Consider the following 26352-nt stretch of genomic DNA (forward strand, 5'->3'; position numbering starts at 1 on the left):
AGGTTGAATACAAACAGAAGCAGAGTGGCGCAGCGGAAGCGTGCTGGGCCCATAACCCAGAGGTCGATGGATCGAAACCATCCTCTGCTAGGCATGAATTCATTTTTGCACCTTGCTTTATCGCATGGGCAAAACGGTTTCCATTGCCCTGTAAGAGAAAGTGTAATAAGGGCCCTGCTGTAACGTACATATTAGGGTAGCTAAGACTACTCCTGGGCCGTTCTTGTAGTTGAAGAGATGGGTGAACTGTGACACCGCACTTAAAAAAAAAAAAAAAAAAAAAAAAAAAACAGCAAACAGAGAAGCTTCCCCATATTGGAGCATTGGATTTGGTCAAGTCTTAAGCCAATGTGTTGTAGGGCACAAGTAAGCTTTGGGTTAGCAGGAATGGTTGCATGGCCACCTAGCTTTTCATCCTTCCCACCCTTGCCCTGGAATCTTCCAGACTTCAAATTGCTGTCCTTTGCTGTGTGTGTTGCACCAGCATCATCCAGGGGGGCACATGATCTTTCTGAAGTCTTGAATTGAAGTCTGTAAGCAGTATCACCATGTGTCCCACTGCTTACATCTAGCAAAGTAGGCAAATAAGCAAGCTCATTTTTCTCTTGGGTATATTGCAATGGTACATGCTAGGCGAGTTTCAGCATGTAGCGTTGGTGGTATAGTGGTGAGCATAGCTGCCTTCCAAGCAGTAGACCCGGGTTCGATTCCCGACCAATGCATGTGAGCTTGCTTTTGGCACCCTACAATTCCATGGAAGACAAGACCAAGACAAGATCTCTGAACAGTTAGGACATCCTGCACCTGCTCAGTCTCTGGAGAGGTTCCATTCCGGTGCAGCAGACTCTACGCCAGCTTAAAGTTCTTTCTAAATGGTCAACACTTGATGCAGACACTCTATAATGTTCTAAACAAATAGCTAGCAAGGCACTAAGGCGAGCCTGTCCTTGGGTGGGCTTGAACTGCCTTTCTTTGGCTTGACAGCCGTCGCCAGGCTTTGGGTTCGATCCCCGGCTAATACTTTACTGCTGCTTCTGGGGTACAGAAAACTTCATTTGGTCACAGACACTGCCAGGGATGTCTGTTGTATCACTAAGACATGAACTTGATGCTGCTCACCCTTTTCATGAACGTGAATGAGATTCCAACGTGTCTCAAATGAATCTACATGGCTATCTGGGGTTCTCTTCGGACAACTGTTGAACACAAAAGGAAAGGCCGTCCCTTGGCGGGCTTGAACCCCCAACCTTTCGGTTAACAGCCGAACGGCGCTAACCGATTGCGCCACAGAGACTGTGCCTGCAGTTGTTGCTAAATAATTTTATGGGGATGTATGTGTGTCTTGTGGAGTGAGGAAGTAAGTCTGCTCCAAGAAGTTTAACGCCACTTTTTCCCACAATGAAGCATTCACTGTATGGCAGCAGAGTGGCGCAGCGGAAGCGTGCTGGGCCCATAACCCAGAGGTCGATGGATCGAAACCATCCTCTGCTAGGTGTACGTTGGTTTTTATACCTTGCTTACCATATGGGCCAATTGTCGGCCATAGCCCCTTAAGAGAAAGTGTCATTAGGGCCTTGCTGTAACATAGATAGTAGTGTAACTATTTCAACTAATGTACCCTTCTTAAACTTGAAGGTTGAATACAAACAGAAGCAGAGTGGTGCAGCGGAAGCGTGCTGGGCCGAAAACCCAGAGGTCGATGGATCGAAACCATCCTCTGCTAGGCATGAATTCATTTTTGCACCTTGCTTTATCACATGGGCAAAACGGTTTCCATTGCCCTGTAAGAGAAAGTGTAATAAGGGCCCTGCTGTAACGTACATATTAGGGTAGCTAAGACTACTCCTGGGCCGTTCTTGTAGTTGAAGAGATGGGTGAACTGTGACACCGCACTTAAAAAAAAAAAAAAAAAAAACAGCAAACAGAGAAGCTTCCCCATATTGGAGCATTGGATTTGGTCAAGTCTTAAGCCAATGTGTTGTAGGGCACAAGTAAGCTTTGGGTTAGCAGGAATGGTTGCATGGCCACCTAGCTTTTCATCCTTCCCACCCTTGCCCTGGAATCTTCCAGACTTCAAATTGCTGTCCTTTGCTGTGTGTGTTGCACCAGCATCATCCAGGGGGGCACATGATCTTTCTGAAGTCTTGAATTGAAGTCTGTAAGCAGTATCACCATGTGTCCCACTGCTTACATCTAGCAAAGTAGGCAAATAAGCAAGCTCATTTTTCTCTTGGGTATATTGCAATGGTACATGCTAGGCGAGTTTCAGCATGTAGCGTTGGTGGTATAGTGGTGAGCATAGCTGCCTTCCAAGCAGTAGACCCGGGTTCGATTCCCGACCAACGCATGTGAGCTTGCTTTTGGCACCCTACAATTCCATGGAAGACAAGACCAAGACAAGATCTCTGAACAGTTAGGACATCCTGCACCTGCTCAGTCTCTGGAGAGGTTCCATTCCGGTGCAGCAGACTCTACGCCAGCTTAAAGTTCTTTCTAAATGGTCAACACTTGATGCAGACACTCTATAATGTTCTAAACAAATAGCTAGCAAGGCACTAAGGCGAGCCTGTCCTTGGGTGGGCTTGAACTGCCTTTCTTTGGCTTGACAGCCGTCGCCAGGCTTTGGGTTCGATCCCCGGCTAATACTTTACTGCTGCTTCTGGGGTACAGAAAACTTCATTTGGTCACAGACACTGCCAGGGATGTCTGTTGTATCACTAAGACATGAACTTGATGCTGCTCACCCTTTTCATGAACGTGAATGAGATTCCAACGTGTCTCAAATGAATCTACATGGCTATCTGGGGTTCTCTTCGGACAACTGTTGAACACAAAAGGAAAGGCCGTCCCTTGGCGGGCTTGAACCCCCAACCTTTCAGTAAACAGCCGAACGGCGCTAACCGATTGCGCCACAGAGACTGTGCCTGCAGTTGTTGCTAAATAATTTTATGGGGATGTATGTGTGTCTTGTGGAGTGAGGAAGTAAGTCTGCTCCAAGAAGTTTAACGCCACTTTTTCCCACAATGAAGCATTCACTGTATGGCAGCAGAGTGGCGCAGCGGAAGCATGCTGGGCCCATAACCCAGAGGTCGATGGATCGAAACCATCCTCTGCTAGGTGTACGTTGGTTTTTATACCTTGCTTACCATATGGGCCAATTGTCGGCCATAGCCCCTTAAGAGAAAGTGTCATTAGGGCCTTGCTGTAACATAGATAGTAGTGTAACTATTTCAACTAATGTACCCTTCTTAAACTTGAAGGTTGAATACAAACAGAAGCAGAGTGGTGCAGCGGAAGCGTGCTGGGCCGATAACCCAGAGGTCGATGGATCGAAACCATCCTCTGCTAGGCATGAATTCATTTTTGCACCTTGCTTTATCACATGGGCAAAACGGTTTCCATTGCCCTGTAAGAGAAAGTGTAATAAGGGCCCTGCTGTAACGTACATATTAGGGTAGCTAAGACTACTCCTGGGCCGTTCTTGTAGTTGAAGAGATGGGTGAACTGTGACACCGCACTTAAAAAAAAAAAAAAAAAAAAAAAAAAAACAGCAAACAGAGAAGCTTCCCCATATTGGAGCATTGGATTTGGTCAAGTCTTAAGCCAATGTGTTGTAGGGCACAAGTAAGCTTTGGGTTAGCAGGAATGGTTGCATGGCCACCTAGCTTTTCATCCTTCCCACCCTTGCCCTGGAATCTTCCAGACTTCAAATTGCTGTCCTTTGCTGTGTGTGTTGCACCAGCATCATCCAGGGGGGCACATGATCTTTCTGAAGTCTTGAATTGAAGTCTGTAAGCAGTATCACCATGTGTCCCACTGCTTACATCTAGCAAAGTAGGCAAATAAGCAAGCTCATTTTTCTCTTGGGTATATTGCAATGGTACATGCTAGGCGAGTTTCAGCATGTAGCGTTGGTGGTATAGTGGTGAGCATAGCTGCCTTCCAAGCAGTAGACCCGGGTTCGATTCCCGACCAACGCATGTGAGCTTGCTTTTGGCACCCTACAATTCCATGGAAGACAAGACCAAGACAAGATCTCTGAACAGTTAGGACATCCTGCACCTGCTCAGTCTCTGGAGAGGTTCCATTCCGGTGCAGCAGACTCTACGCCAGCTTAAAGTTCTTTCTAAATGGTCAACACTTGATGCAGACACTCTATAATGTTCTAAACAAATAGCTAGCAAGGCACTAAGGCGAGCCTGTCCTTGGGTGGGCTTGAACTGCCTTTCTTTGGCTTGACAGCCGTCGCCAGGCTTTGGGTTCGATCCCCGGCTAATACTTTACTGCTGCTTCTGGGGTACAGAAAACTTCATTTGGTCACAGACACTGCCAGGGATGTCTGTTGTATCACTAAGACATGAACTTGATGCTGCTCACCCTTTTCATGAACGTGAATGAGATTCCAACGTGTCTCAAATGAATCTACATGGCTATCTGGGGTTCTCTTCGGACAACTGTTGAACACAAAAGGAAAGGCCGTCCCTTGGCGGGCTTGAACCCCCAACCTTTCGGTTAACAGCCGAACGGCGCTAACCGATTGCGCCACAGAGACTGTGCCTGCAGTTGTTGCTAAATAATTTTATGGGGATGTATGTGTGTCTTGTGGAGTGAGGAAGTAAGTCTGCTCCAAGAAGTTTAACGCCACTTTTTCCCACAATGAAGCATTCACTGTATGGCAGCAGAGTGGCGCAGCGGAAGCGTGCTGGGCCCATAACCCAGAGGTCGATGGATCGAAACCATCCTCTGCTAGGTGTACGTTGGTTTTTATACCTTGCTTACCATATGGGCCAATTGTCGGCCATAGCCCCTTAAGAGAAAGTGTCATTAGGGCCTTGCTGTAACATAGATAGTAGTGTAACTATTTCAACTAATGTACCCTTCTTAAACTTGAAGGTTGAATACAAACAGAAGCAGAGTGGTGCAGCGGAAGCGTGCTGGGCCCATAACCCAGAGGTCGATGGATCGAAACCATCCTCTGCTAGGCATGAATTCATTTTTGCACCTTGCTTTATCACATGGGCAAAACGGTTTCCATTGCCCTGTAAGAGAAAGTGTAATAAGGGCCCTGCTGTAACGTACATATTAGGGTAGCTAAGACTACTCCTGGGCCGTTCTTGTAGTTGAAGAGATGGGTGAACTGTGACACCGCACTTAAAAAAAAAAAAAAAAAAAAAAACAGCAAACAGAGAAGCTTCCCCATATTGGAGCATTGGATTTGGTCAAGTCTTAAGCCAATGTGTTGTAGGGCACAAGTAAGCTTTGGGTTAGCAGGAATGGTTGCATGGCCACCTAGCTTTTCATCCTTCCCACCCTTGCCCTGGAATCTTCCAGACTTCAAATTGCTGTCCTTTGCTGTGTGTGTTGCACCAGCATCATCCAGGGGGGCACATGATCTTTCTGAAGTCTTGAATTGAAGTCTGTAAGCAGTATCACCATGTGTCCCACTGCTTACATCTAGCAAAGTAGGCAAATAAGCAAGCTCATTTTTCTCTTGGGTATATTGCAATGGTACATGCTAGACGAGTTTCAGCATGTAGCGTTGGTGGTATAGTGGTGAGCATAGCTGCCTTCCAAGCAGTAGACCCGGGTTCGATTCCCGACCAACGCATGTGAGCTTGCTTTTGGCACCCTACAATTCCATGGAAGACAAGACCAAGACAAGATCTCTGAACAGTTAGGACATCCTGCACCTGCTCAGTCTCTGGAGAGGTTCCATTCCGGTGCAGCAGACTCTACGCCAGCTTAAAGTTCTTTCTAAATGGTCAACACTTAATGCAGACACTCTATAATGTTCTAAACAAATAGCTAGCAAGGCACTAAAGCGAGCCTGTCCTTGGGTGGGCTTGAACTGCCTTTCTTTGGCTTGACAGCCGTCGCCAGGCTTTGGGTTCGATCCCCGGCTAATACTTTACTGCTGCTTCTGGGGTACAGAAAACTTCATTTGGTCACAGACACTGCCAGGGATGTCGGTTGTATCACTAAGACATGAACTTGATGCTGCTCACCCTTTTCATGAACGTGAATGAGATTCCAACGTGTCTCAAATGAATCTACATGGCTATCTGGGGTTCTCTTTGGACAACTGTTGAACACAAAAGGAAAGGCCGTCCCTGGGTGGGCTTGAACCACCAACCTTTCGGTTAACAGCCGAACGCGCTAACCGATTGCGCCACAGAGACTGTGCCTGCAGTTGTTGCTAAATGATTTTATGGGGATGTATGTGTGTCTTGTGGAGTGAGGAAGTAAGTCTGCTCCAAGAAGTTTAACGCCACTTTTTCCCACAATGAAGCATTCACTGTATGGCAGCAGAGTGGCGCAGCGGAAGCGTGCTGGGTCCATAACCCAGAGGTCGATGGATTGAAACCATTCTCTGCTAGGTGTACGTTGGTTTTTATACCTTGCTTACCATATGGGCCAATTGTCGGCCATAGCCCCTTAAGAGAAAGTGTCATTAGGGCCTTGCTGTAACATAGATAGTAGTGTAACTATTTCAACTAATGTACCCTTCTTAAACTTGAAGGTTGAATACAAGCAGAAGCAGAGTGGCGCAGCGGAAGCGTGCTGGGCCCATAACCCAGAGGTCGATGGATCGAAACCATCCTCTGCTAGGCATGAATTCATTTTTGCACCTTGCTTTATCGCATGGGCAAAACGGTTTCCATTGCCCTGTAAGAGAAAGTGTAATAAGGGCCCTGCTGTAACGTACATATTAGGGTAGCTAAGACTACTCCTGGGCCGTTCTTGTAGTTGAAGAGATGGGTGAACTGTGACACCGCACTTAAAAAAAAAAAAAAAAAAAAAACAGCAAACAGAGAAGCTTCCCCATATTGGAGCATTGGATTTGGTCAAGTCTTAAGCCAATGTGTTGTAGGGCACAAGTAAGCTTTGGGTTAGCATGAATGGTTGCATGGCCACCTAGCTTTTCATCCTTCCCACCCTTGCCCTGGAATCTTCCAGACTTCAAATTGCTGTCCTTTGCTGTGTGTGTTGCACCAGCATCATCCAGGGGGGCACATGATCTTTCTGAAGTCTTGAATTGAAGTCTGTAAGCAGTATCACCATGTGTCCCACTGCTTACATCTAGCAAAGTAGGCAAATAAGCAAGCTCATTTTTCTCTTGGGTATATTGCAATGGTACATGCTAGGCGAGTTTCAGCATGTAGCGTTGGTGGTATAGTGGTGAGCATAGCTGCCTTCCAAGCAGTTGACCCGGGTTCGATTCCTGGCCAATGCATGTGAGCTTGCTTTTGGCACCCTACAATTCCATGGAAGACAAGACCAAGACAAGATCTCTGAACAGTTAGGACATCCTGCACCTGCTCAGTCTCTGGAGAGGTTCCATTCCGGTGCAGCAGACTCTACGCCAGCTTAAAGTTCTTTCTAAATGGTCAACACTTAATGCAGACACTCTATAATGTTCTAAACAAATAGCTAGCAAGGCACTAAGGCGAGCCTGTCCTTGGGTGGGATTGAACTGCCTTTCTTTGGCTTGACAGCCGTCGCCAGGCTTTGGGTTCGATCCCCGGCTAATACTTTACTGCTGCTTCTGGGGTACAGAAAACTTCATTTGGTCACAGACACTGCCAGCGATGTCTGTTGTATCACTAAGACATGAACTTGATGCTGCTCACCCTTTTCATGAACGTGAATGAGATTCCAACGTGTCTCAAATGAATCTACATGGCTATCTGGGGTTCTCTTCAGACAACTGTTGAACACAAAAGGAAAGGCCGTCCCTGGGTGGGCTTGAACCACCAACCTTTCCGTTAACAGCCGAACGCGCTAACCGATTGCGCCACAGAGACTGTGCCTGCAGTTGTTGCTAAATGATTTTATGGGGATGTATGTGTGTCTTGTGGAGTGAGGAAGTAAGTCTGCTCCAAGAAGTTTAACGCCACTTTTTCCCACAATGAAGCATTCACTGTATGGCAGCAGAGTGGCGCAGCGGAAGCGTGCTGGGCCCATAACCCAGAGGTCGATGGATCGAAACCATCCTCTGCTAGGTGTACGTTGGTTTTTATACCTTGCTTACCATATGGGCCAATTGTCGGCCATAGCCCCTTAAGAGAAAGTGTCATTAGGGCCTTGCTGTAACATAGATAGTAGTGTAACTATTTCAACTAATGTACCCTTCTTAAACTTGAAGGTTGAATACAAACATAAGCAGAGTGGCGCAGCAGAAGCGTGCAGGGCCCATAACCCAGAGGTCGATGGATCGAAACCATCCTCTGCTAGGCATGAATTCATTTTTGCACCTTGCTTTATCGCATGGGCAAAACGGTTTCCATTGCCCTGTAAGAGAAAGTGTAATAAGGGCCCTGCTGTAACGTACATATTAGGGTAGCTAAGACTACTCCTGGGTCGTTCTTGTAGTTGAAGAGATGGGTGAACTGTGACACCGCACTTAAAAAAAAAAAAAAAAAAAAAAACAGCAAACAGAGAAGCTTCCCCATATTGGAGCATTGGATTTGGTCAAGTCTTAAGCCAATGTGTTGTAGGGCACAAGTAAGCTTTGGGTTAGCAGGAATGGTTGCATGGCCACCTAGCTTTTCATCCTTCCCACCCTTGCCCTGGAATCTTCTAGACTTCAAATTGCTGTCCTTTGCTGTGTGTGTTGCACCAGCATCATCCAGGGGGGCACATGATCTTTCTGAAGTCTTGAATTGAAGTCTGTAAGCAGTATCACCATGTGTCCCACTGCTTACATCTAGCAAAGTAGGCAAATAAGCAAGCTCATTTTTCTCTTGGGTATATTGCAATGGTACATGCTAGGCGAGTTTCAGCATGTAGCGTTGGTGGTATAGTGGTGAGCATAGCTGCCTTCCAAGCAGTTGACCCGGGTTCGATTCCCGGCCAACGCATGTGAGCTTGCTTTTGGCACCCTACAATTCCATGGAAGACAAGACCAAGACAAGATCTCTGAACAGTTAGGACATCCTGCACCTGCTCAGTCTCTGGAGAGGTTCCATTCGGGTGCAGCAGACTCTACGCCAGCTTAAAGTTCTTTCTAAATGGTCAACACTTAATGCAGACACTCTATAATGTTCTAAACAAATAGCTAGCAAGGCACTAAGGCGAGCCTGTCCTTGGGTGGGCTTGAACTGCCTTTCTTTGGCTTGACAGCCGTCGCCAGGCTTTGGGTTCGATCCCCGGCTAATACTTTACTGCTGCTTCTGGGGTACAGAAAACTTAATTTGGTCACAGACACTGCCAGCGATGTCTGTTGTATCACTAAGACATGAACTTGATGCTGCTCACCCTTTTCATGAACGTGAATGAGATTCCAACGTGTCTCAAATGAATCTACATGGCTATCTGGGGTTCTCTTCAGACAACTGTTGAACACAAAAGGAAAGGCCGTCCCTGGGTGGGCTTGAACCACCAACCTTTCGGTTAACAGCCGAACGCGCTAACCGATTGCGCCACAGAGACTGTGCCTGCAGTTGTTGCTAAATGATTTTATGGGGATGTATGTGTGTCTTGTGGAGTGAGGAAGTAAGTCTGCTCCAAGAAGTTTAACGCCACTTTTTCCCACAATGAAGCATTCACTGTATGGCAGCAGAGTGGCGCAGCGGAAGCGTGCTGGGCCCATAACCCAGAGGTCGATGGATCGAAACCATCCTCTGCTAGGTGTACGTTGGTTTTTATACCTTGCTTACCATATGGGCCAATTGTCGGCCATAGCCCCTTAAGAGAAAGTGTCATTAGGGCCTTGCTGTAACATAGATAGTAGTATAACTATTTCAACTAATGTACCCTTCTTAAACTTGAAGGTTGAATACAAACAGAAGCAGAGTGGCGCAGCGGAAGCGTGCTGGGCCCATAACCCAGAGGTCGATGAATCGAAACCATCCTCTGCTAGGCATGAATTCATTTTTGCACCTTGCTTTATCGCATGGGCAAAACGGTTTCCATTGCCCTGTAAGAGAAAGTGTAATAAGGGCCCTGCTGTAACGTACATATTAGGGTAGCTAAGACTACTCCTGGGCCGTTCTTGTAGTTGAAGAGATGGGTGAACTGTGACACCGCACTTAAAAAAAAAAAAAAAAAAAACAGCAAACAGAGAAGCTTCCCCATATTGGAGCATTGGATTTGGTCAAGTCTTAAGCCAATGTGTTGTAGGGCACAAGTAAGCTTTGGGTTAGCAGGAATGGTTGCATGGCCACCTAGCTTTTCATCCTTCCCACCCTTGCCCTGGAATTTTCCAGACTTCAAATTGCTGTCCTTTGCTGTGTGTGTTGCACCAGCATCATCCAGGGGGGCACATGATCTTTCTGAAGTCTTGAATTGAAGTCTGTAAGCAGTATCACCATGTGTCCCACTGCTTACATCTAGCAAAGTAGGCAAATAAGCAAGCTCATTTTTCTCTTGGGTATATTGCAATGGTACATGCTAGGCGAGTTTCAGCATGTAGCGTTGGTGGTATAGTGGTGAGCATAGCTGCCTTCCAAGCAGTTGACCCGGGTTTGATTCCCGGCCAACGCATGTGAGCTTGCTTTTGGCACCCTACAATTCCATGGAAGACAAGACCAAGACAAGATCTCTGAACAGTTAGGACATCCTGCACCTGCTCAGTCTCTGGAGAGGTTCCATTCCGGTGCAGCAGACTCTACGCCAGCTTAAAGTTCTTTCTAAATGGTCAACACTTAATGCAGACACTCTATAATGTTCTAAACAAATAGCTAGCAAGGCACTAAAGCGAGCCTGTCCTTGGGTGGGCTTGAACTGCCTTTCTTTGGCTTGACAGCCGTCGCCAGGCTTTGGGTTCGATCCCCGGCTAATACTTTACTGCTGCTTCTGGGGTACAGAAAACTTCATTTGGTCACAGACACTGCCAGGGATGTCTGTTGTATCACTAAGACATGAACTTGATGCTGCTCACCCTTTTCATGAACGTGAATGAGATTCCAACGTGTCTCAAATGAATCTACATGGCTATCTGGGGTTCTCTTCGGACAACTGTTGAACACAAAAGGAAAGGCCGTCCCTGGGTGGGCTTGAACCACCAACCTTTCGGTTAACAGCCGAACGCGCTAACCGATTGCGCCACAGAGACTGTGCTTGCAGTTGTTGCTAAATGATTTTATGGGGATGTATGTGTGTCTTGTGGAGTGAGGAAGTAAGTCTGCTCCAAGAAGTTTAACGCCACTTTTTCCCACAATGAAGCATTCACTGTATGGCAGCAGAGTGGCGCAGCGGAAGCGTGCTGGGCCCATAACCCAGAGGTCGATGGATCGAAACCATTCTCTGCTAGGTGTACGTTGGTTTTTATACCTTGCTTACCATATGGGCCAATTGTCGGCCATAGCCCCTTAAGAGAAAGTGTCATTAGGGCCTTGCTGTAACATAGATAGTAGTGTAACTATTTCAACTAATGTACCCTTCTTAAACTTGAAGGTTGAATACGAACAGAAGCAGAGTGGCGCAGCGGAAGCGTGCTGGGCCCATAACCCAGAGGTCGATGGATCGAAACCATCCTCTGCTAGGCATGAATTCATTTTTGCACCTTGCTTTATCGCATGGGCAAAACGGTTTCCATTGCCCTGTAAGAGAAAGTGTAATAAGGGCCCTGCTGTAACGTACATATTAGGGTAGCTAAGACTACTCCTGGGCCGTTCTTGTAGTTGAAGAGATGGGTGAACTGTGACACCGCACTTAAAAAAAAAAAAAAAAAAAAAAACAGCAAACAGAGAAGCTTCCCCATATTGGAGCATTGGATTTGGTCAAGTCTTAAGCCAATGTGTTGTAGGGCACAAGTAAGCTTTGGGTTAGCATGAATGGTTGCATGGCCAAATAGCTTTTCATCCTTCCCACCCTTGCCCTGGAATCTTCCAGACTTCAAATTGCTGTCCTTTGCTGTGTGTGTTGCACCAGCATCATCCAGGGGGGCACATGATCTTTCTGAAGTCTTGAATTGAAGTCTGTAAGCAGTATCACCATGTGTCCCACTGCTTACATCTAGCAAAGTAGGCAAATAAGCAAGCTCATTTTTCTCTTGGGTATATTGCAATGGTACATGCTAGGCGAGTTTCAGCATGTAGCGTTGGTGGTATAGTGGTGAGCATAGCTGCCTTCCAAGCAGTTGACCCGGGTTCGATTCCTGGCCAATGCATGTGAGCTTGCTTTTGGCACCCTACAATTCCATGGAAGACAAGACCAAGACAAGATCTCTGAACAGTTAGGACATCCTGCACCTGCTCAGTCTCTGGAGAGGTTCCATTCCGGTGCAGCAGACTCTACGCCAGCTTAAAGTTCTTTCTAAATGGTCAACACTTAATGCAGACACTCTATAATGTTCTAAACAAATAGCTAGCAAGGCACTAAGGCGAGCCTGTCCTTGGGTGGGCTTGAACTGCCTTTCTTTGGCTTGACAGCCGTCGCCAGGCTTTGGGTTCGATCCCCGGCTAATACTTTACTGCTGCTTCTGGGGTACAGAAAACTTCATTTGGTCACAGACACTGCCAGCGATGTCTGTTGTATCACTAAGACATGAACTTGATGCTGCTCACCCTTTTCATGAACGTGAATGAGATTCCAACGTGTCTCAAATGAATCTACATGGCTATCTGGGGTTCTCTTCAGACAACTGTTGAACACAAAAGGAAAGGCCGTCCCTGGGTGGGCTTGAACCACCAACCTTTCGGTTAACAGCCGAACGCGCTAACCGATTGCGCCACAGAGACTGTGCCTGCAGTTGTTGCTAAATGATTTTATGGGGATGTATGTGTGTCTTGTGGAGTGAGGAAGTAAGTCTGCTCCAAGAAGTTTAACGCCACTTTTTCCCACAATGAAGCATTCACTGTATGGCAGCAGAGTGGCGCAGCGGAAGCGTGCTGGGCCCATAACCCAGAGGTCGATGGATCGAAACCATCCTCTGCTAGGTGTATGTTGGTTTTTATACCTTGCTTACCATATGGGCCAATTGTCGGCCATAGCCCCTTAAGAGAAAGTGTCATTAGGGCCTTGCTGTAACATAGATAGTAGTGTAACTATTTCAACTAATGTACCCTTCTTAAACTTGAAGGTTGAATACAAACAGAAGCAGAGTGGCGCAGCAGACGCGTGCAGGGCCCATAACCCAGAGGTCGATGGATCGAAACCATCCTCTGCTAGGCATGAATTCATTTTTGCACCTTGCTTTATCGCATGGGCAAAACGGTTTCCATTGCCCTGTAAGAGAAAGTGTAATAAGGGCCCTGCTGTAACGTACATATTAGGGTAGCTGAGACTACTCCTGGGCCGTTCTTGTAGTTGAAGAGATGGGTGAACTGTGACACCGCACTTAAAAAAAAAAAAAAAAAAAAAAACAGCAAACAGAGAAGCTTCCCCATATTGGAGCATTGGATTTGGTCAAGTCTTAAGCCAATGTGTTGTAGGGCACAAGTAAGCTTTGGGTTAGCATGAATGGTTGCATGGCCACCTAGCTTTTCATCCTTCCCACCCTTGCCCTGGAATCTTCCAGACTTCAAATTGCTGTCCTTTGCTGTGTGTGTGTTGCACCAGCATCATCCAGGGGGGCACATGATCTTTCTGAAGTCTTGAATTGAAGTCTGTAAGCAGTATCACCATGTGTCCCACTGCTTACATCTAGCAAAGTAGGCAAATAAGCAAGCTCATTTTTCTCTTGGGTATATTGCAATGGTACATGCTAGGCGAGTTTCAGCATGTAGCGTTGGTGGTATAGTGGTGAGCATAGCTGCCTTCCAAGCAGTTGACCCGGGTTCGATTCCCGGCCAACGCATGTGAGCTTGCTTTTGGCACCCTACAATTCCATGGAAGACAAGACCAAGACAAGATCTCTGAACAGTTAGGACATCCTGCACCTGCTCAGTCTCTGGAGAGGTTCCATTCCGGTGCAGCAGACTCTACGCCAGCTTAAAGTTCTTTCTAAATGGTCAACACTTAATGCAGACACTCTATAATGTTCTAAACAAATAGCTAGCAAGGCACTAAGGCGAGCCTGTCCTTGGGTGGGCTTGAACTGCCTTTCTTTGGCTTGACAGCCGTCGCCAGGCTTTGGGTTCGATCCCCGGCTAATACTTTACTGCTGCTTCTGGGGTACAGAAAACTTCCTTTGGTCACAGACACTGCCAGGGATGTCTGTTGTATCACTAAGACATGAACTTGATGCTGCTCACCCTTTTCATGAACGTGAATGAGATTCCAACGTGTCTCAAATGAATCTACATGGCTATCTGGGGTTCTCTTCGGACAACTGTTGAACACAAAAGGAAAGGCCGTCCCTGGGTGGGCTTGAACCACCAACCTTTCGGTTAACAGCCGAACACGCTAACCGATTGCGCCACAGAGACTGTGCCTGCAGGTGTTGCTAAATGATTTTATGGGGATGTATGTGTGTCTTGTGGAGTGAGGAAGTAAGTCTGCTCCAAGAAGTTTAACGCCACTTTTTCCCACAATGAAGCATTCACTGTATGGCAGCAGAGTGGCGCAGCGGAAGCGTGCTGGGCCCATAACCCAGAGGTCGATGGATCGAAACCATCCTCTGCTAGGTGTACGTTGGTTTTTATACCTTGCTTACCATATGGGCCAATTGTCTGCCATAGCCCCTTAAGAGAAAGTGTCATTAGGGCCTTGCTGTAACATAGATAGTAGTGTAACTATTTCAACTAATGTACCCTTCTTAAACTTGAAGGTTAAATACAAACAGAAGCAGAGTGGCGCAGCGGAAGCGTGCTGGGCCCATAACCCAGAGGTCGATGGATCGAAACCATCCTCTGCTAGGCATGAATTCATTTTTGCACCTTGCTTTATCGCATGGGCAAAACGGTTTCCATTGCCCTGTAAGAGAAAGTGTAATAAGGGCCCTGCTGTAACGTACATATTAGGGTAGCTGAGACTACTCCTGGGCCGTTCTTGTAGTTGAAGAGATGGGTGAACTGTGACACCGCACTTAAAAAAAAAAAAAAAAAAAAAAACAGCAAACAGAGAAGCTTCCCCATATTGGAGCATTGGATTTGGTCAAGTCTTAAGCCAATGTGTTGTAGGGCACAAGTAAGCTTTGGGTTAGCATGAATGGTTGCATGGCCACCTAGCTTTTCATCCTTCCCACCCTTGCCCTGGAATCTTCCAGACTTCAAATTGCTGTCCTTTGCTGTGTGTGTGTTGCACCAGCATCATCCAGGGGGGCACATGATCTTTCTGAAGTCTTGAATTGAAGTCTGTAAGCAGTATCACCATGTGTCCCACTGCTTACATCTAGCAAAGTAGGCAAATAAGCAAGCTCATTTTTCTCTTGGGTATATTGCAATGGTACATGCTAGGCGAGTTTCAGCATGTAGCGTTGGTGGTATAGTGGTGAGCATAGCTGCCTTCCAAGCAGTTGACCCGGGTTCGATTCCCGGCCAACGCATGTGAGCTTGCTTTTGGCACCCTACAATTCCATGGAAGACAAGGCCAAGACAAGATCTCTGAACAGTTAGGACATCCTGCACCTGCTCAGTCTCTGGAGAGGTTCTATTCCGGTGCAGCAGACTCTACGCCAGCTTAAAGTTCTTTCTAAATGGTCAACACTTAATGCAGACACTCTATAATGTTCTAAACAAATAGCTAGCAAGGCACTAAGGCGAGCCTGTCCTTGGGTGGGCTTGAACTGCCTTCCTTTGGCTTGACAGCCGTCGCCAGGCTTTGGGTTCGATCCCCGGCTAATACTTTACTGCTGCTTCTGGGGTACAGAAAACTTCCTTTGGTCACAGACACTGCCAGGGATGTCTGTTGTATCACTAAGACATGAACTTGATGCTGCTCACCCTTTTCATGAACGTGAATGAGATTCCAACGTGTCTCAAATGAATCTACATGGCTATCTGGGGTTCTCTTCGGACAACTGTTGAACACAAAAGGAAAGGCCGTCCCTGGGTGGGCTTGAACCACCAACCTTTCGGTTAACAGCCGAACACGCTAACCGATTGCGCCACAGAGACTGTGCCTGCAGGTGTTGCTAAATGATTTTATGGGGATGTATGTGTGTCTTGTGGAGTGAGGAAGTAAGTCTGCTCCAAGAAGTTTAACGCCACTTTTTCCCACAATGAAGCATTCACTGTATGGCAGCAGAGTGGCGCAGCGGAAGCGTGCTGGGCCCATAACCCAGAGGTCGATGGATCGAAACCATCCTCTGCTAGGTGTACGTTGGTTTTTATACCTTGCTTACCATATGGGCCAATTGTCTGCCATAGCCCCTTAAGAGAAAGTGTCATTAGGGCCTTGCTGTAACATAGATAGTAGTGTAACTATTTCAACTAATGTACCCTTCTTAAACTTGAAGGTTAAATACAAACAGAAGCAGAGTGGCGCAGCGGAAGCGTGCTGGGCCCATAACCCAGAGGTCGATGGATCGAAACCATCCTCTGCTAGGCATGAATTCATTTTTGCACCTTGCTTTATCGCATGGGCAAAACGGTTTCCATTGCCCTGTAAGAGAAAGTGTAATAAGGGCCCTGCTGTAACGTACATATTAGGGTAGCTAAGACTACTCCTGGGCCGTTCTTGTAGTTGAAGAGATGGGTGAACTGTGACACCGCACTTAAAAAAAAAAAAAAAAAAAAACATCAAACAGAGAAGCTTCCCCATATTGGAGCATTGGATTTGGTCAAGTCTTAAGCCAATGTGTTGTAGGGCACAAGTAAGCTTTGGGTTAGCAGGAATGGTTGCATGGCCACCTAGCTTTTCATCCTTCCCACCCTTGCCCTGGAATCTTCCAGACTTCAAATTGCTGTCCTTTGCTGTGTGTGTTGCACCAGCATCATCCAGGGGGGCACATGATCTTTCTGAAGTCTTGAATTGAAGTCTGTAAGCAGTATCACCATGTGTCCCACTGCTTACATCTAGCAAAGTAGGCAAATAAGCAAGCTCATTTTTCTCTTGGGTGTATTGCAATGGTACATGCTAGGCGAGTTTCAGCATGTAGCGTTGGTGGTATAGTGGTGAGCATAGCTGCCTTCCAAGCAGTTGACCCGGGTTCGATTCCCGGCCAACGCATGTGAGCTTGCTTTTGGCACCCTACAATTCCATGGAAGACAAGACCAAGACAAGATCTCTGAACAGTTAGGACATCCTGCACCTGCTCAGTCTCTGGAGAGGTTCCATTCCGGTGCAGCAGACTCTACGCCAGCTTAAAGTTCTTTCTAAATGGTCAACACTTAATGCAGACACTCTATAATGTTCTAAACAAATAGCTAGCAAGGCACTAAGGCGAGCCTGTCCTTGGGTGGGCTTGAACTGCCTTTCTTTGGCTTGACAGCCGTCGCCAGGCTTTGGGTTCGATCCCCGGCTAATACTTTACTGCTGCTTCTGGGGTACAGAAAACTTCATTTGGTCACAGACACTGCCAGGGATGTCTGTTGTATCACTAAGACATGAACTTGATGCTGCTCACCCTTTTCATGAACGTGAATGAGATTCCAACGTGTCTCAAATGAATCTACATGGCTATCTGGGGTTCTCTTCGGACAACTGTTGAACACAAAAGGAAAGGCCGTCCCTGGGTGGGCTTGAACCACCAACCTTTCGGTTAACAGCCGAACGCGCTAACCGATTGCGCCACAGAGACTGTGCCTGCAGTTGTTGCTAAATGATTTTATGGGGATGTATGTGTGTCTTGTGGAGTGAGGAAGTAAGTCTGCTCCAAGAAGTTTAACGCCACTTTTTCCCACAATGAAGCATTCACTGTATGGCAGCAGAGTGGCGCAGCGGAAGCGTGCTGGGCCCATAACCCAGAGGTCGATGGATCGAAACCATCCTCTGCTAGGTGTATGTTGGTTTTTATACCTTGCTTACCATATGGGCCAATTGTCGGCCATAGCCCCTTAAGAGAAAGTGTCATTAGGGCCTTGCTGTAACATAGATAGTAGTGTAACTATTTCAACTAATGTACCCTTCTTAAACTTGAAGGTTGAATACAAACAGAAGCAGAGTGGCGCAGCGGAAGCGTGCTGGGCCCATAACCCAGAGGTCGATGGATCGAAACCATTCTCTGCTAGGCATGAATTCATTTTTGCACCTTGCTTTATCGCATGGGCAAAACGGTTTCCATTGCCCTGTAAGAGAAAGTGTAATAAGGGCCCTGCTGTAACGTACATATTAGGGTAGCTAAGACTACTCCTGGGCCGTTCTTGTAGTTGAAGAGATGGGTGAACTGTGACACCGCACTTAAAAAAAAAAAAAAAAAAAAAAAAAACAGCAAACAGAGAAGCTTCCCCATATTGGAGCATTGGATTTGGTCAAGTCTTAAGCCAATGTGTTGTAGGGCACAAGTAAGCTTTGGGTTAGCAGGAATGGTTGCATGGCCACCTAGCTTTTCATCCTTCCCACCCTTGCCCTGGAATCTTCCAGACTTCAAATTGCTGTCCTTTGCTGTGTGTGTTGCACCAGCATCATCCAGGGGGGCACATGATCTTTCTGAAGTCTTGAATTGAAGTCTGTAAGCAGTATCACCATGTCTCCCACTGCTTACATCTAGCAAAGTAGGCAAATAAGCAAGCTCATTTTTCTCTTGGGTATATTGCAATGGTACATGCTAGGCGAGTTTCAGCATGTAGCGTTGGTGGTATAGTGGTGAGCATAGCTGCCTTCCAAGCAGTTGACCCGGGTTCGATTCCCGGCCAACGCATGTGAGCTTGCTTTTGGCACCCTACAATTCCATGGAAGACAAGACCAAGACAAGATCTCTGAACAGTTAGGACATCCTGCACCTGCTCAGTCTCTGGAGAGGTTCCATTCCGGTGCAGCAGACTCTACGCCAGCTTAAAGTTCTTTCTAAATGGTCAACACTTAATGCAGACACTCTATAATGTTCTAAACAAATAGCTAGCAAGGCACTAAGGCGAGCCTGTCCTTGGGTGGGCTTGAACTGCCTTTCTTTGGCTTGACAGCCGTCGCCAGGCTTTGGGTTCGATCCCCGGCTAATACTTTACTGCTGCTTCTGGGGTACAGAAAACTTCATTTGGTCACAGACACTGCCAGGGATGTCTGTTGTATCACTAAGACATGAACTTGATGCTGCTCACCCTTTTCATGAACGTGAATGAGATTCCAACGTGTCTCAAATGAATCTACATGGCTATCTGGGGTTCTCTTCGGACAACTGCTGAACACAAAAGGAAAGGCCGTCCCTGGGTGGGCTTGAACCACCAACCTTTCGGTTAACAGCCGAACGCGCTAACCGATTGCGCCACAGAGACTGTGCCTGCAGTTGTTGCTAAATGATTTTATGGGGATGTATGTGTGTCTTGTGGAGTGAGGAAGTAAGTCTGCTCCAAGAAGTTTAACGCCACTTTTTCCCACAATGAAGCATTCACTGTATGGCAGCAGAGTGGCGCAGCGGAAGCGTGCTGGGCCCATAACCCAGAGGTCGATGGATCGAAACCATCCTCTGCTAGGTGTACGTTGGTTTTTATACCTTGCTTACCATATGGGCCAATTGTCGGCCATAGCCCCTTAAGAGAAAGTGTCATTAGGGCCTTGCTGTAACATAGATAGTAGTGTAACTATTTCAACTAATGTACCCTTCTTAAACTTGAAGGTTGAATACAAACAGACGCAGAGTGGCGCAGCGGAAGCGTGCTGGGCCCATAACCCAGAGGTCGATGGATTGAAACCATCCTCTGCTAGGCATGAATTCATTTTTGCACCTTGCTTTATCGCATGGGCAAAACGGTTTCCATTGCCCTGTAAGAGAAAGTGTAATAAGGGCCCTGCTGTAACGTACATATTAGGGTAGCTAAGAGTACTCCTGGGCCGTTCTTGTAGTTGAAGAGATGGGTGAACTGACACCGCACTTAAAAAAAAAAAAAAAAAAAAAACAGCAAACAGAGAAGCTTCCCCATATTGGAGCATTGGATTTGGTCAAGTCTTAAGCCAATGTGTTGTAGGGCACAAGTAAGCTTTGGGTTAGCAGGAATGGTTGCATGGCCACCTAGCTTTTCATCCTTCCCACCCTTGCCCTGGAATCTTCCAGACTTCAAATTGCTGTCCTTTGCTGTGTGTGTTGCACCAGCATCATCCAGGGGGGCACATGATCTTTCTGAAGTCTTGAATTGAAGTCTGTAAGCAGTATCACCATGTGTCCCACTGCTTACATCTAGCAAAGTAGGCAAATAAGCAAGCTCATTTTTCTCTTGGGTGTATTGCAATGGTACATGCTAGGTGAGTTTCAGCATGTAGCGTTGGTGGTATAGTGGTGAGCATAGCTGCCTTCCAAGCAGTTGACCCGGGTTCGATTCCCGGCCAACGCATGTGAGCTTGCTTTTGGCACCCTACAATTCCATGGAAGACAAGACCAAGACAAGATCTCTGAACAGTTAGGACATCCTGCACCTGCTCAGTCTCTGGAGAGGTTCCATTCCGGTGCAGCAGACTCTACGCCAGCTTAAAGTTCTTTCTAAATGGTCAACACTTAATGCAGACACTCTATAATGTTCTAAACAAATAGCTAGCAAGGCACTAAGGCGAGCCTGTCCTTGGGTGGGCTTGAACTGCCTTTCTTTGGCTTGACAGCCGTCGCCAGGCTTTGGGTTCGATCCCCGGCTAATACTTTACTGCTGCTTCTGGGGTACAGAAAACTTCATTTGGTCACAGACACTGCCAGGGATGTCTGTTGTATCACTAAGACATGAACTTGATGCTGCTCACCCTTTTCATGAACGTGAATGAGATTCCAACGTGTCTCAAATGAATCTACATGGCTATCTGGGGTTCTCTTCGGACAACTGTTGAACACAAAAGGAAAGGCCGTCCCTGGGTGGGCTTGAACCACCAACCTTTCGGTTAACAGCCAAACGCGCTAACCGATTGCGCCACAGAGACTGTGCCTGCAGTTGTTGCTAAATGATTTTATGGGGATGTATGTGTGTCTTGTGGAGTGAGGAAGTAAGTCTGCTCCAAGAAGTTTAACGCCACTTTTTCCCACAATGAAGCATTCACTGTATGGCAGCAGAGTGGCGCAGCGGAAGCGTGCTGGGCCCATAACCCAGAGGTCGATGGATCGAAACCATCCTCTGCTAGGTGTACGTTGGTTTTTATACCTTGCTTACCATATGGGCCAATTGTCGGCCATAGCCCCTTAAGAGAAAGTGTCATTAGGGCCTTGCTGTAACATAGATAGTAGTGTAACTATTTCAACTAATGTACCCTTCTTAAACTTGAAGGTTGAATACAAACAGAAGCAGAGTGGCGCAGCGGAAGCGTGCTGGGCCCATAACCCAGAGGTCGATGGATCGAAACCATCCTCTGCTAGGCATGAATTCATTTTTGCACCTTGCTTTATCGCATGGGCAAAACGGTTTCCATTGCCCTGTAAGAGAAAGTGTAATAAGGGCCCTGCTGTAACGTACATATTAGGGTAGCTAAGACTACTCCTGGGCCGTTCTTGTAGTTGAAGAGATATGTGAACTGTGACACCGCACTTAAAAAAAAAAAAAAAAAAAAAAAAAAAAACAGCAAACAGAGAAGCTTCCCCATATTGGAGCATTGGATTTGGTCAAGTCTTAAGCCAATGTGTTGTAGGGCACAAGTAAGCTTTGGGTTAGCAGGAATGGTTGCATGGCCACCTAGCTTTTCATCCTTCCCACCCTTGCCCTGGAATCTTCCAGACTTCAAATTGCTGTCCTTTGCTGTGTGTGTTGCACCAGCATCATCCAGGGGGGCACATGATCTTTCTGAAGTCTTGAATTGAAGTCTGTAAGCAGTATCACCATGTGTCCCACTGCTTACATCTAGCAAAGTAGGCAAATAAGCAAGCTCATTTTTCTCTTGGGTGTATTGCAATGGTACATGCTAGGCGAGTTTCAGCATGTAGCGTTGGTGGTATAGTGGTGAGCATAGCTGCCTTCCAAGCAGTTGACCCGGGTTCGATTCCCGGCCAACGCATGTGAGCTTGCTTTTGGCACCCTACAATTCCATGGAAGACAAGACCAAGACAAGATCTCTGAACAGTTAGGACATCCTGCACCTGCTCAGTCTCTGGAGAGGTTCCATTCCGGTGCAGCAGACTCTACGCCAGCTTAAAGTTCTTTCTAAATGGTCAACACTTAATGCAGACACTCTATAATGTTCTAAACAAATAGCTAGCAAGGCACTAAGGCGAGCCTGTCCTTGGGTGGGCTTGAACTGCCTTTCTTTGGCTTGACAGCCGTCGCCAGGCTTTGGGTTCGATCCCCGGCTAATACTTTACTGCTGCTTCTGGGGTACAGAAAACTTCATTTGGTCACAGACACTGCCAGGGATGTCTGTTGTATCACTAAGACATGAACTTGATGCTGCTCACCCTTTTCATGAACGTGAATGAGATTCCAACGTGTCTCAAATGAATCTACATGGCTATCTGGGGTTCTCTTCGGACAACTGTTGAACACAAAAGGAAAGGCCGTCCCTGGGTGGGCTTGAACCACCAACCTTTCGGTTAACAGCCGAACGCGCTAACCGATTGCGCCACAGAGACTGTGCCTGCAGTTGTTGCTAAATGATTTTATGGGGATGTATGTGTGTCTTGTGGAGTGAGGAAGTAAGTCTGCTCCAAGAAGTTTAACGCCACTTTTTCCCACAATGAAGCATTCACTGTATGGCAGCAGAGTGGCGCAGCGGAAGCGTGCTGGGCCCATAACCCAGAGGTCGATGGATCGAAACCATCCTCTGCTAGGTGTACGTTGGTTTTTATACCTTGCTTACCATATGGGCCAATTGTCGGCCATAGCCCCTTAAGAGAAAGTGTCATTAGGGCCTTGCTGTAACATAGATAGTAGTGTAACTATTTCAACTAATGTACCCTTCTTAAACTTGAAGGTTGAATACAAACAGAAGCAGAGTGGCGCAGCGGAAGCGTGCTGGGCCCATAACCCAGAGGTCGATGGATCGAAACCATCCTCTGCTAGGCATGAATTCATTTTTGCACCTTGCTTTATCGCATGGGCAAAACGGTTTCCATTGCCCTGTAAGAGAAAGTGTAATAAGGGCCCTGCTGTAACGTACATATTAGGGTAGCTAAGACTACTCCTGGGCCGTTCTTGTAGTTGAAGAGATATGTGAACTGTGACACCGCACTTAAAAAAAAAAAAAAAAAAAAAAAAAAAACAGCAAACAGAGAAGCTTCCCCATATTGGAGCATTGGATTTGGTCAAGTCTTAAGCCAATGTGTTGTAGGGCACAAGTAAGCTTTGGGTTAGCAGGAATGGTTGCATGGCCACCTAGCTTTTCATCCTTCCCACCCTTGCCCTGGAATCTTCCAGACTTCAAATTGCTGTCCTTTGCTGTGTGTGTTGCACCAGCATCATCCAGGGGGGCACATGATCTTTCTGAAGTCTTGAATTGAAGTCTGTAAGCAGTATCACCATGTGTCCCACTGCTTACATCTAGCAAAGTAGGCAAATAAGCAAGCTCATTTTTCTCTTGGGTGTATTGCAATGGTACATGCTAGGCGAGTTTCAGCATGTAGCGTTGGTGGTATAGTGGTGAGCATAGCTGCCTTCCAAGCAGTTGACCCGGGTTCGATTCCCGGCCAACGCATGTGAGCTTGCTTTTGGCACCCTACAATTCCATGGAAGACAAGACCAAGACAAGATCTCTGAACAGTTAGGACATCCTGCACCTGCTCAGTCTCTGGAGAGGTTCCATTCCGGTGCAGCAGACTCTACGCCAGCTTAAAGTTCTTTCTAAATGGTCAACACTTAATGCAGACACTCTATAATGTTCTAAACAAATAGCTAGCAAGGCACTAAGGCGAGCCTGTCCTTGGGTGGGCTTGAACTGCCTTTCTTTGGCTTGACAGCCGTCGCCAGGCTTTGGGTTCGATCCCCGGCTAATACTTTACTGCTGCTTCTGGGGTACAGAAAACTTCATTTGGTCACAGACACTGCCAGGGATGTCTGTTGTATCACTAAGACATGAACTTGATGCTGCTCACCCTTTTCATGAACGTGAATGAGATTCCAACGTGTCTCAAATGAATCTACATGGCTATCTGGGGTTCTCTTCGGACAACTGTTGAACACAAAAGGAAAGGCCGTCCCTGGGTGGGCTTGAACCACCAACCTTTCGGTTAACAGCCGAACGCGCTAACCGATTGCGCCACAGAGACTGTGCCTGCAGTTGTTGCTAAATGATTTTATGGGGATGTATGTGTGTCTTGTGGAGTGAGGAAGTAAGTCTGCTCCAAGAAGTTTAACGCCACTTTTTCCCACAATGAAGCATTCACTGTATGGCAGCAGAGTGGCGCAGCGGAAGCGTGCTGGGCCCATAACCCAGAGGTCGATGGATCGAAACCATCCTCTGCTAGGTGTACGTTGGTTTTTATACCTTGCTTACCATATGGGCCAATTGTCGGCCATAGCCCCTTAAGAGAAAGTGTCATTAGGGCCTTGCTGTAACATAGATAGTAGTGTAACTATTTCAACTAATGTACCCTTCTTAAACTTGAAGGTTGAATACAAACAGAAGCAGAGTGGCGCAGCGGAAGCGTGCTGGGCCCATAACCCAGAGGTCGATGGATCGAAACCATCCTCTGCTAGGCATGAATTCATTTTTGCACCTTGCTTTATCGCATGGGCAAAACGGTTTCCATTGCCCTGTAAGAGAAAGTGTAATAAGGGCCCTGCTGTAACGTACATATTAGGGTAGCTAAGACTACTCCTGGGCCGTTCTTGTAGTTGAAGAGATGGGTGAACTGTGACACCGCACTTAAAAAAAAAAAAAAAAAAAAAAAAAAACAGCAAACAGAGAAGCTTCCCCATATTGGAGCATTGGATTTGGTCAAGTCTTAAGCCAATGTGTTGTAGGGCACAAGTAAGCTTTGGGTTAGCAGGAATGGTTGCATGGCCACCTAGCTTTTCATCCTTCCCACCCTTGCCCTGGAATCTTCCAGACTTCAAATTGCTGTCCTTTGCTGTGTGTGTTGCACCAGCATCATCCAGGGGGGCACATGATCTTTCTGAAGTCTTGAATTGAAGTCTGTAAGCAGTATCACCATGTGTCCCACTGCTTACATCTAGCAAAGTAGGCAAATAAGCAAGCTCATTTTTCTCTTGGGTATATTGCAATGGTACATGCTAGGCGAGTTTCAGCATGTAGCGTTGGTGGTATAGTGGTGAGCATAGCTGCCTTCCAAGCAGTTGACCCGGGTTCGATTCCCGGCCAACGCATGTGAGCTTGCTTTTGGCACCCTACAATTCCATGGAAGACAAGACCAAGACAAGATCTCTGAACAGTTAGGACATCCTGCACCTGCTCAGTCTCTGGAGAGGTTCCATTCCGGTGCAGCAGACTCTACGCCAGCTTAAAGTTCTTTCTAAATGGTCAACACTTAATGCAGACACTCTATAATGTTCTAAACAAATAGCTAGCAAGGCACTAAGGCGAGCCTGTCCTTGGGTGGGCTTGAACTGCCTTTCTTTGGCTTGACAGCCGTCGCCAGGCTTTGGGTTCGATCCCCGGCTAATACTTTACTGCTGCTTCTGGGGTACAGAAAACTTCATTTGGTCACAGACACTGCCAGGGATGTCTGTTGTATCACTAAGACATGAACTTGATGCTGCTCACCCTTTTCATGAACGTGAATGAGATTCCAACGTGTCTCAAATGAATCTACATGGCTATCTGGGGTTCTCTTCGGACAACTGCTGAACACAAAAGGAAAGGCCGTCCCTGGGTGGGCTTGAACCACCAACCTTTCGGTTAACAGCCGAACGCGCTAACCGATTGCGCCACAGAGACTGTGCCTGCAGTTGTTGCTAAATGATTTTATGGGGATGTATGTGTGTCTTGTGGAGTGAGGAAGTAAGTCTGCTCCAAGAAGTTTAACGCCACTTTTTCCCACAATGAAGCATTCACTGTATGGCAGCAGAGTGGCGCAGCGGAAGCGTGCTGGGCCCATAACCCAGAGGTCGATGGATCGAAACCATCCTCTGCTAGGTGTACGTTGGTTTTTATACCTTGCTTACCATATGGGCCAATTGTCGGCCATAGCCCCTTAAGAGAAAGTGTCATTAGGGCCTTGCTGTAACATAGATAGTAGTGTAACTATTTCAACTAATGTACCCTTCTTAAACTTGAAGGTTGAATACAAACAGAAGCAGAGTGGCGCAGCGGAAGCGTGCTGGGCCCATAACCCAGAGGTCGATGGATCGAAACCATCCTCTGCTAGGCATGAATTCATTTTTGCACCTTGCTTTATCGCATGGGCAAAACGGTTTCCATTGCCCTGTAAGAGAAAGTGTAATAAGGGCCCTGCTGTAACGTACATATTAGGGTAGCTAAGACTACTCCTGGGCCGTTCTTGTAGTTGAAGAGATGGGTGAACTGTGACACCGCACTTAAAAAAAAAAAAAAAAAAAAAAAACAGCAAACAGA

At 46.8% G+C, this 26352-nt stretch overlaps 30 non-coding genes across 30 annotated transcripts; 18 read left to right on the plus strand and 12 right to left on the minus strand.

Annotated features, from left to right (window-relative positions):
- The first annotated feature begins 650 nt into the window (after window positions 1–650).
- TRNAG-UCC (transfer RNA glycine (anticodon UCC)) lies at window positions 651–722 on the plus strand. Its single transcript has one exon. It is a non-coding gene; the product is annotated as a tRNA-Gly (tRNA).
- Window positions 723–1651: 929 nt separating this feature from the next.
- On the plus strand, window positions 1652–1723 carry TRNAF-GAA (transfer RNA phenylalanine (anticodon GAA)). Its single transcript has one exon. It is a non-coding gene; the product is annotated as a tRNA-Phe (tRNA).
- A 552-nt stretch (window positions 1724–2275) lies between these two features.
- On the plus strand, window positions 2276–2347 carry TRNAG-UCC (transfer RNA glycine (anticodon UCC)). Its single transcript has one exon. It is a non-coding gene; the product is annotated as a tRNA-Gly (tRNA).
- A 929-nt stretch (window positions 2348–3276) lies between these two features.
- TRNAI-GAU (transfer RNA isoleucine (anticodon GAU)) lies at window positions 3277–3348 on the plus strand. Its single transcript has one exon. It is a non-coding gene; the product is annotated as a tRNA-Ile (tRNA).
- A 560-nt stretch (window positions 3349–3908) lies between these two features.
- Window positions 3909–3980, plus strand: TRNAG-UCC (transfer RNA glycine (anticodon UCC)). Its single transcript has one exon. It is a non-coding gene; the product is annotated as a tRNA-Gly (tRNA).
- Window positions 3981–5536: 1556 nt separating this feature from the next.
- Window positions 5537–5608, plus strand: TRNAG-UCC (transfer RNA glycine (anticodon UCC)). Its single transcript has one exon. It is a non-coding gene; the product is annotated as a tRNA-Gly (tRNA).
- A 497-nt stretch (window positions 5609–6105) lies between these two features.
- TRNAN-GUU (transfer RNA asparagine (anticodon GUU)) lies at window positions 6106–6179 on the minus strand. Its single transcript has one exon. It is a non-coding gene; the product is annotated as a tRNA-Asn (tRNA).
- A 983-nt stretch (window positions 6180–7162) lies between these two features.
- TRNAG-UCC (transfer RNA glycine (anticodon UCC)) lies at window positions 7163–7234 on the plus strand. Its single transcript has one exon. It is a non-coding gene; the product is annotated as a tRNA-Gly (tRNA).
- A 1555-nt stretch (window positions 7235–8789) lies between these two features.
- Window positions 8790–8861, plus strand: TRNAG-UCC (transfer RNA glycine (anticodon UCC)). Its single transcript has one exon. It is a non-coding gene; the product is annotated as a tRNA-Gly (tRNA).
- Window positions 8862–9358: 497 nt separating this feature from the next.
- Window positions 9359–9432, minus strand: TRNAN-GUU (transfer RNA asparagine (anticodon GUU)). Its single transcript has one exon. It is a non-coding gene; the product is annotated as a tRNA-Asn (tRNA).
- Window positions 9433–10413: 981 nt separating this feature from the next.
- Window positions 10414–10485, plus strand: TRNAG-UCC (transfer RNA glycine (anticodon UCC)). The gene has a single exon. It is a non-coding gene; the product is annotated as a tRNA-Gly (tRNA).
- Window positions 10486–10982: 497 nt separating this feature from the next.
- On the minus strand, window positions 10983–11056 carry TRNAN-GUU (transfer RNA asparagine (anticodon GUU)). Its single transcript has one exon. It is a non-coding gene; the product is annotated as a tRNA-Asn (tRNA).
- A 984-nt stretch (window positions 11057–12040) lies between these two features.
- TRNAG-UCC (transfer RNA glycine (anticodon UCC)) lies at window positions 12041–12112 on the plus strand. Its single transcript has one exon. It is a non-coding gene; the product is annotated as a tRNA-Gly (tRNA).
- A 497-nt stretch (window positions 12113–12609) lies between these two features.
- TRNAN-GUU (transfer RNA asparagine (anticodon GUU)) lies at window positions 12610–12683 on the minus strand. The gene has a single exon. It is a non-coding gene; the product is annotated as a tRNA-Asn (tRNA).
- A 986-nt stretch (window positions 12684–13669) lies between these two features.
- Window positions 13670–13741, plus strand: TRNAG-UCC (transfer RNA glycine (anticodon UCC)). Its single transcript has one exon. It is a non-coding gene; the product is annotated as a tRNA-Gly (tRNA).
- Window positions 13742–14238: 497 nt separating this feature from the next.
- On the minus strand, window positions 14239–14312 carry TRNAN-GUU (transfer RNA asparagine (anticodon GUU)). The gene has a single exon. It is a non-coding gene; the product is annotated as a tRNA-Asn (tRNA).
- A 986-nt stretch (window positions 14313–15298) lies between these two features.
- On the plus strand, window positions 15299–15370 carry TRNAG-UCC (transfer RNA glycine (anticodon UCC)). The gene has a single exon. It is a non-coding gene; the product is annotated as a tRNA-Gly (tRNA).
- A 497-nt stretch (window positions 15371–15867) lies between these two features.
- TRNAN-GUU (transfer RNA asparagine (anticodon GUU)) lies at window positions 15868–15941 on the minus strand. Its single transcript has one exon. It is a non-coding gene; the product is annotated as a tRNA-Asn (tRNA).
- A 982-nt stretch (window positions 15942–16923) lies between these two features.
- On the plus strand, window positions 16924–16995 carry TRNAG-UCC (transfer RNA glycine (anticodon UCC)). The gene has a single exon. It is a non-coding gene; the product is annotated as a tRNA-Gly (tRNA).
- A 497-nt stretch (window positions 16996–17492) lies between these two features.
- Window positions 17493–17566, minus strand: TRNAN-GUU (transfer RNA asparagine (anticodon GUU)). Its single transcript has one exon. It is a non-coding gene; the product is annotated as a tRNA-Asn (tRNA).
- A 987-nt stretch (window positions 17567–18553) lies between these two features.
- Window positions 18554–18625, plus strand: TRNAG-UCC (transfer RNA glycine (anticodon UCC)). Its single transcript has one exon. It is a non-coding gene; the product is annotated as a tRNA-Gly (tRNA).
- A 497-nt stretch (window positions 18626–19122) lies between these two features.
- TRNAN-GUU (transfer RNA asparagine (anticodon GUU)) lies at window positions 19123–19196 on the minus strand. The gene has a single exon. It is a non-coding gene; the product is annotated as a tRNA-Asn (tRNA).
- Window positions 19197–20177: 981 nt separating this feature from the next.
- TRNAG-UCC (transfer RNA glycine (anticodon UCC)) lies at window positions 20178–20249 on the plus strand. The gene has a single exon. It is a non-coding gene; the product is annotated as a tRNA-Gly (tRNA).
- Window positions 20250–20746: 497 nt separating this feature from the next.
- Window positions 20747–20820, minus strand: TRNAN-GUU (transfer RNA asparagine (anticodon GUU)). The gene has a single exon. It is a non-coding gene; the product is annotated as a tRNA-Asn (tRNA).
- Window positions 20821–21810: 990 nt separating this feature from the next.
- Window positions 21811–21882, plus strand: TRNAG-UCC (transfer RNA glycine (anticodon UCC)). Its single transcript has one exon. It is a non-coding gene; the product is annotated as a tRNA-Gly (tRNA).
- A 497-nt stretch (window positions 21883–22379) lies between these two features.
- Window positions 22380–22453, minus strand: TRNAN-GUU (transfer RNA asparagine (anticodon GUU)). Its single transcript has one exon. It is a non-coding gene; the product is annotated as a tRNA-Asn (tRNA).
- Window positions 22454–23442: 989 nt separating this feature from the next.
- TRNAG-UCC (transfer RNA glycine (anticodon UCC)) lies at window positions 23443–23514 on the plus strand. The gene has a single exon. It is a non-coding gene; the product is annotated as a tRNA-Gly (tRNA).
- Window positions 23515–24011: 497 nt separating this feature from the next.
- TRNAN-GUU (transfer RNA asparagine (anticodon GUU)) lies at window positions 24012–24085 on the minus strand. The gene has a single exon. It is a non-coding gene; the product is annotated as a tRNA-Asn (tRNA).
- Window positions 24086–25073: 988 nt separating this feature from the next.
- Window positions 25074–25145, plus strand: TRNAG-UCC (transfer RNA glycine (anticodon UCC)). The gene has a single exon. It is a non-coding gene; the product is annotated as a tRNA-Gly (tRNA).
- Window positions 25146–25642: 497 nt separating this feature from the next.
- On the minus strand, window positions 25643–25716 carry TRNAN-GUU (transfer RNA asparagine (anticodon GUU)). Its single transcript has one exon. It is a non-coding gene; the product is annotated as a tRNA-Asn (tRNA).
- Between the last annotated feature and the right edge of the window lie 636 nt (window positions 25717–26352).

The sequence above is a fragment of the Hyperolius riggenbachi genome, chromosome 4 (genome assembly GCF_040937935.1).
Source record: "Hyperolius riggenbachi isolate aHypRig1 chromosome 4, aHypRig1.pri, whole genome shotgun sequence".
NCBI classification, from domain to species: domain Eukaryota; kingdom Metazoa; phylum Chordata; class Amphibia; order Anura; family Hyperoliidae; genus Hyperolius; species Hyperolius riggenbachi.